The 8,273-nt window shown below is 35.8% G+C and overlaps 1 protein-coding gene across 1 annotated transcript in view; it reads left to right on the top strand.

Annotated features, from left to right (window-relative positions):
• The window catches only part of LOC121969460 (transcription initiation factor TFIID subunit 4b-like), a 35,285-nt gene extending 29,461 nt beyond the window's left edge, over nucleotides 1–5,824 (top strand). Inside the window, exons 15-16 of the mRNA XM_042519575.1 lie at nucleotides 5,457–5,503; nucleotides 5,573–5,824. The gene's annotated coding sequence lies outside the window, so the exon portion shown is untranslated. The remainder of the gene's footprint in view (nucleotides 1–5,456; nucleotides 5,504–5,572) is intronic.
• The last annotated feature ends 2,449 nt before the right edge of the window (nucleotides 5,825–8,273 follow it).

The raw sequence follows: 8,273 nt of genomic DNA on the forward strand, positions 1-8,273 counted from the left end.
AGAGTGTGATGGAAGAGAATGAAGAGAGAGAAAGTGTGATGAAAGAAAATATGGAGAGAGAGTATGACAAGAGAGATTGAAGAAAGAGAAAATATGATGAGAGAGAGTATGATGAAAAATAGAAGAGAATGACTGAGAGAAAATAATGAGAGAGAGTGTGTGCTGAGAGAGAATACAGAGAGAAAATGGTAGCGAATGTGTGATGAGAGAGAATGAGGAGAGATAGTGTGATGGAAGAGAATGAAGAGAGAGGGTGTGATGAGATAAAATATGAAGAAAGAATATGGTAAGAGAGATTGAGGAGAGAGAAAGTATGATGAATAAATGAGGAGAGAATGAAGAGAAAGAAAATAATGAGAGAGAGAGAGTGTGTGATGAGAGAAAATAAGAAGAGAAAAAGTATGTTGAGAGAGAAAATGTGATGATAGAATGAGGAGAGAGAAAGTATGATGAGAGAGAATAAGTAGAGAGAGTGGAATGAAAGAAAAATTGAACAAATATACTAAGGGTATTTTGTCTAAAACTTAATTCTTATTCCCATTCCATTAAAATCAAAGGGAGGGGGTGAGTTTCATTTATACTCAAATTTTTGGGTTCATTCCAAAATCTTGATTCCCTTTCCATCAACCAAATACAAGGTTTAAGAATGAATCCATTCTCTCATTCCCAAACTTCTAAATCAAACGTCACCTGAATTTTTAATTTACTCTAAAATTGCTTATTATTCCTGCAGTTCAAAATCCACTATAAGATTAAGGATCACTTGTTTAACTTGTACGTCGAGTGACTCAACGCTTTATTATTTTTCCCTTACTCATTATTGATTGAGGATATTATGAATTGAAAGAAGTTATTTGGGATTAAGAGAGAACACAATAATCTCCTCCGATCAACAACAATCTAAATATTAAAAATAAAATAACTTTTAACTAAAAACTAATTTGGGACTCGATTGGCTCCTATAAAATTAAATATTGAATAACACATATATAGCCAAGACACCCACGGTGGGCAACCACTATGGACAGGCACTCGAATCAATTTTTGTCATCCTGATCATTTTCAGTGTGAAGGGGGCTCATAGTGGGAGTCCATCATGGGTGTGCAGGTATTTTTTTATATATATTTTAACAATTTAATGTTATTTAGTAATCTAAAATATAATTTTATTAGTTGTTGTAATAATGTTTTATTGCTTATTAATCTTTATATAATATGACTTTATTTACATATTTAATAATTGTATATGTAATGATGTATAATAAACATATTCTTTTAAATATTTAGAACATCATCTATTAATCTTAAATCTGAACCTTTGTTTTTCCTTTTTCCTAGCAATTTTGATTCATCGATTCTACCAATCTAATATGATTGATACTTGGATTCTCTGACTATTTGATTCAATCGTGATATCAATTTAAAGCTTGAGGTATCATTCCTTATTCAAAGAATGAACTTCAATTAAAATACAATTGTACTAAACTTGAAATATGAAAAATGTAAATGATACCAGAAATCAATGTTGTAACAAGAAATTGAAAAGTCAATCCATCGATAGAAAGAGAAGAAGATAATGTCTTTATTTAATAGGTGCATGCCGTGTAAACAATTCTTAAACATAAAGATTGTGACACATGATATTTCATAAATAAAAAAAAAACTATAAGAGCATCCTCAATGGGTGTTAAATGGACATTATAAACTCCCCTCTCTATTGTGAGTGGGTATTATAATGTCCATTTACAAAAGAGAGGAGAGAGGGTGTTCAAAGATTTGAACACCCTCTCTCTTAATTTTTTAATATATTTTTCTTTTTTAAATTATAAAATTTTTAATATTATTTAAAAAACTAATAAAAGAGATGAATAAGTGAAGGGTGGGACTCATAAATAATGAATGTTAATGTTAAAAGGAATGTGAGTGAAAGAGATATGTTGTTATAATGAGTATGTGGTAGTGGGTCTCATACTTTTTGATGAGATGATGGATATTATAACGAATTAGCGTTGCAGATGCTCTAATAGATAAATATAAAGAAGATGGATAAACATTTCTTTCCATATATAAAAAAGATAAAAATGTATTCGCTATGTTAAACATGATGACCAGATGTAGTACTTTGCTAAATTATTATGTTCCATAATTGAATGGAAAATGGTTAAAATGTTGAGAAATCTTCAAGCCATAATGGAATCCTTATGTGGCATAATGGAATCCTTATGTGGTGATTCGCTCGCCCCAGCATCCTCATCAATCTATTCTTAGGATAATATGAAGAAGGTAAATCACAGGTGGTTATAAGCTATTGGTGCAGGTGGCTAAGATATGAGAAAAAAAAAAGCTCGAATGTATTCAGTTTCGACCCTAAGATATCTTGTGATAACATTTCATATCTTAACCACCGTCCCGTCCTGCTCCGAGGGGACACCATCATGAATCCTTATGCATAATATTCATGTGTATGATAATAATCATTAAACAATTTTGGATAAATAAATTCACATTATTTGGACTAATTATTCTAAGTACACGTGTATGCCAATCATCATGGAAACAAGATAGCTTAAGCCAAATAAAAAGATTACATTCTTATTAAACAAGAGTACAACAAGAATGAACACAACTCACACCCATTACATATTGGCAAACATAGGAAAGACTATAGAAACATTAATAGTTTAAGATTTGAAATATGGAACATAGGAACTCTTACTGGTAAAGTAATGAAGGTAATAGATATGATCATTAGGAGAAGAATTAATATTTTGTATGTATAAGAGACTAAATAGGTAGGTGAAAAGACAAAAATGATAGAGAACTCGAGTTTAAGTTATAATACATAGGAAAGAGTAAAACAAAAAATAGAGTGGATATTTTTATAGATAGTTCATTAAAAGTTGAAGTCGTTGAAGTAGTTATAAAGGGGATAGAATTATAGCTCTCAAAATAGTAGTGGCGAAAGAAGCTGTGAACATAATTATCATATATGCACCTCTAAGTAGGATTTGATGAAGAATCTAAATAAGGATTTTGGGACGACTTAGATGAGGTGCTACAAAATATTTCGTCAAATGAAATGATTTTAATAGGAGACGATTTAAATGAACATGTTGAAGTGAAAAATGAGGAATATGAGAGGGTGCATGGGGGTTATGAGTTTAGAACAAGAAATGAAGAAGGGAAACTATATTAGATTTTGTGATAGCATATGACCTTATACTAGCTAATACGTTTTTTTTAGAAAAAAAGAACACTTGGTCACGTTTAAAAGTGGGATAATAAATCGTAAATTGTTTTTTTTTTTATGGTAAGGAAGAGGAATAGAAAGATTTATAAAGATTGTAAGTTATCCTTGGAGAAAATTTAACTACCGAATATAAGTTAGTAGTATTGGATATACGCCTTAATCATAATATCAATAGAAGGAAAATATACGCGACTCTTAGAATTAAGTGGTGGAAGTTAAAGGATGAGAAACAAAATATATTTAAGGAGAAACTAGAAGTACAAGCATTAGGTGAAATATACTGTGACTCTAATACGATATGGGATAAGATGGTATCCAAGTTGAAAATAGTTGCTAAAAGTGTACTCGGTGAGTCAAAGGGGCATGTATCACTAATGAATCTTAGTGGTGGAATGAGAAAGTACAGGAAAAAGTGATGGAAAAATCGAATAGTCTATAAGGAATTATATATTGTAAGAACGAGAAAAACTTTAAAAAATATACTATAACTAAGAAAGAGTCTAAGAAAAGTAGTGAATGAAGAAAAAAATAAAACTTTTGAATGATTATGTTGAAACATCGATACAAAAGAAGGGAAAAGAGACATTTATAGAATAGTTAAAGTGAGAGAAAGAAAAATAAGAGATGTATTAAAGATAAATGCAATACGATACTAGTAAATGATGGAGAAATAAAAGAATGGTGAAAAATATATTTTCATCAACTTTTTAATAAGGTTTAGGTGGTCAACTTAGACAATTTAAGTAGGCTAAATGAGTATAGAAATTTAAATTTTTATCATAGAATTCAAACTTCAGAAATAGAGCAAGCTTTAAAAGGGATGTAAAATAGAACAATCGTGGGATGAGATGATATCCCAATAGAGGTATGGAAGTGTTTAGAGAACAAGATAATAAATGACTTATACTTATAAAATTATTTAATATGATATTGAAAATAGAAAAAATATCTAATCAATGGAATGTAAGTATTCTAATTCTTTATATAAGAACATAGGAGACATACAAAATTATGTAAACTATAAGAGTATTAAACTAATGAGTTATACCATGAATCTTTGGGAAAAAGTAATAGAAAAAAGATTAAGAAAGGAGCCAACGACGATCGAAAATCAATTTGGATTCATGCCTAGAAGGTTGACAATAGAAACTATACATCTTCTCAGACAATTAATTGAAAGTATCGAGAGCAAAAGCCAGATTTACACATGATATTTATTGACTTAGAAAAAACTTAGCGTAACATATATTAAACTAATTAAGGATACGTATGAAAATGTAATGACCAGAGTGAAGACGTCAGGCGGGTCAACTGGAGTATTTCTAATAAGAAGAGAGTTGCATTAAAGATCAACTCTAAATCCCTATCTTTTTACACTAATCATGGACGAACTCACTAGACACATTCAAGATATAGTACCACGGTGCATACTATTTGCAGATGATATGTTTTGATAGATAAGACACGTGAAGGAGTAAATACTAAACTAGAATCTTGACGAGAAACACTAGAAGTGAAAGATTTTAGGCTTACTAGAGTATAGACAGAATAGATTGAATTTATTTAGCAATATTAGATGTAGTGAGATAATTATTAAGATGGGAGATGACGAGTTGTCTGGAACTAGAAGTTTTAAGTATTTGGGATCATTTTTGCAAAACGATAGAGGAATTGAGAGAGATGTCTTACATAGAATATAAGTAAGATAGTTGAAATGGAGGTTGACATCGGATGTTTTATGTGATAGTAAAGTATTTCTAAAAGTTAAAGAGAAGTTTTACAAAATGACAGTTAGACCTGTTATGTTATATAACTCTGAATGTTGGGATCTAACAAATACTCACATTAAATGAGAGAGAGAAAGATCAAAAAAGACTTGCTTAGTAATATAATAAAATAGGATAAAATTTATTTAAATATAGATGATATAATAGAGGATAGAACATAATAACATAGATGAATTCATATTGCCGACCCTAATTAGTGATAAGGCTTGGTTTACCATCACCCGGAAACAATTTGGATTTATCCTTTCTATAAGGCTTGATATATACACCTTTAAGTATTTGAATCAAACATTGCTCCATGTGAATACTGGCATCTGACTTTTTCCGGAATTTGCCCAAATCTGAAAATTTTTCATGCATTTATTTCCTTCTAAGTACTTAAAACGGCCTTTTACCTTTTTTGACATGATATACAAAAGTTGATGTAGAAAAGGACAAAGAAGTTGATTGTTCTAAAGCCGTTAAGGTATCACTGTTCTGTTGAATAATTGTTTTTTTTTTCATTTTCCCTGTAATTACTTTCTTGTTTGAGCAGGCTAACAAAGAAGAAGACGATAAACTAAGAACAACAGTTGCTAATGTGGCAGCTCAAGCCGCTAGCAGCTTGAGATGATATGCTTTCAAAGTGGCAACTCATGGCTGAGCAAGCTCGTCAAAAATGTGGAGGTTTTGATGGAGCGTCTGCTTCCCAGCTAGGTAAAAGTGCAACAGCTGCTAATAACGTGACGGTTTTGATGGAGCGTCTGCTTCCCAGCAAGGTAGCTAGGTAAAATGTGAATATTTTTAAACAGATAGTAATTATGAAATCATATTTTTTTAACAGATTAAGTATGTTTTATAATAATTTTGAAATAATAACCATTATAATATATATAATAACAGTTATAAAATTGTAATTGTTATAATATATCCGACCAACTTAGGATTTAGACGGAAGATGATAATACAAATGATCCTGTCCGAGCGCTGAGTCGACGGACGTTGGGACGTGGCACGCTCCGCTGTCTCTGGCTGACGATAAATATCTCCGATGGACCTGCAAAGAAGCCGAGTCGGGAAGGGTTTTCCGACGACGGTCCTCCGATGCTCAAGTCAGGCAACGAGAAATGAGAGAGGCAGCGTAACTGTGGCTACAGTGAAAATTGTGCATATCTTCATCGACATCTGGGGGTCATTATATAGGACCTCGGGGAGGCGCGGGCACATTTCTCGATGCGTGTACGCTTTCCCAAACATACCTTAACGAGCCCATGTCAGAAAAGTACTCCTGACGCCATTCTATAATCGTCCGAGCATAACCCGGATGTGACGGTGGAAGCTTCCACCTGATGATCTTGTGTACGGCTCGACCGCCAACCCTGCTGCCTGTCGGCGGCAGATGTCTCGAGGATGATGTTATCTCCCGTCTCCTTTGTCCTCTTGCGCCTCTTGTCTGTTCCAGGGTCGAGCAGTTCGACCGCTCGACAGACATATCACTTCTGCCCCGGTTGTAAGTATCGGTCCGACTGGGAGGACTCCCGGTCGTATGCTCGGATGAGATTGCTCCTGCCTGTCTTTGTTGCCTTGTGCCCCGGCCGAACGGACAACTTGCTCGGCCATGAAACCTTTTTTACCTTGAGCATCGGAAACCCGACCCCTAGTCGGGTTGTCTTTCATTCGGCTCGGGGGATTCCCGGCCGGTCGGCCTTCTCAGTCCGGTCGGTCGGGTATCAGAGTTGAATCTCTTGACCTTTGACCTCCACGTGTCATTGACCTTCCGCCAACGAGGGTCCCCGTCCTTACCACCGGATCACATGCCTCCCCCTCAAGTCTAGTCGAAGGAGGTGCTAAGTCCGACTGACTGGACTGCCGGTCGGCCAGAGTAACATCGCTCTGTCGCTTTCTGGAATGTTCCTCCTCACGGCCGCTCGGCCTCTTACTGTCGTTGGCTTTGCTACCGTGTCGACGGTCAACGCTGACGCCCTTCGGATCTCCTTGAAATTCGTATAAATCTTCTCCATTAAGACCGAGCACGCGCGCTGCACGCCGTAATGGCGCTCATTAAATACGCCCCTATGGCATGGCGCCACGTGTCGCCTCCGCTGGCGTCATTGTACGACTCGGTGATGTGTCCGATGGGACATCGGCGATTTGAAATGAACGGCCCGATGTGGGCCTCGGTTCCTGTGACCTGCATCTGACGGCTGAGGCCGATCGGGCCCGACCTTATAAAGCCTTCGCCTTCTTCCTCCGCTGCACCTTTGCGTTCGCGTGTCCCGCAACCTTCTTTGGTGCTTCAGCGTTCCGACGACTCCGATTTTCTGTTTTCCGACGATTCCCCACCTCCTTCCTTCGATCCTCAACTTCTTTGTAAGGTTCTCCCGCCTTTCTTCTCTGTTTCCCTTGTGTTCTTTGTCAAATTCTTGTCTTTTGGTCGTTGTCCCCTTCATCGTCTTCTTCCTTTTGCTGTGTGCCTTTTTCTCGTTTTTTTATTTTCTTACTCGGTCGGACAATGGCCAGTTCTTCCCGACCTGCAGACCTCACTTTAGGCCCCTGGTATACTACCATGGAGTCTCGCTTCGATCGGCGCGACGTCGAGACCTTGCTTGATGGTTATGATATTTCGTCCGACTTTGAACTTGTTCTACCCTCATCGTCCGCTCGGCCGCACCAACTGCCGCGCGGAGCTATCTGTTTTTTCCGCAACCAATTCACAGCCGGTCTGCGGTTTCCTCTCCACCCCTTCTTCGTCGACGTTTGCAATTTCTTTGGTCTCCCGCTCGCCCAATTAGTGTTGGTTAGTCTTAAGAAAATCGTATCGGTTTCACTGTACAAATTTTTTTTGTACAAGTGTCGAACCTTTCCTTAAATAACCTATTGTGTTCTTTAGAAGTTAAATTAGGAATCGCAGACGGAACTTAACATTATTGATTCCAAATTTAACTTATCTGTTCTTAATGGTTTAAATTTGAATCACAAGCGGAACTTAACACTATTGATTCAAATTTACCTAAGTTATTAATTCCATAAATATTAATTTTTAAAATTGGCTTCTATTACTGCATGGCGAGGCACATGATCTTCTTGGATATGGGAGCAACCACCACCGCCTAGGCAAAGCCTTTTAAGGAAAGTTAATATTTATTTCCTTAAATAACTTTAGTTAACCAAAACGAACAATCGAATCACAAATTCGAAAAAAAAGAAAACACAAACTCGAAAAACTATTTCGAAAACTCTAGAATCATATGCCTCTT

This window comes from Zingiber officinale, chromosome 4A (assembly GCF_018446385.1).
Source record: "Zingiber officinale cultivar Zhangliang chromosome 4A, Zo_v1.1, whole genome shotgun sequence".
Classification (NCBI taxonomy): Eukaryota; Viridiplantae; Streptophyta; class Magnoliopsida; order Zingiberales; family Zingiberaceae; genus Zingiber; species Zingiber officinale.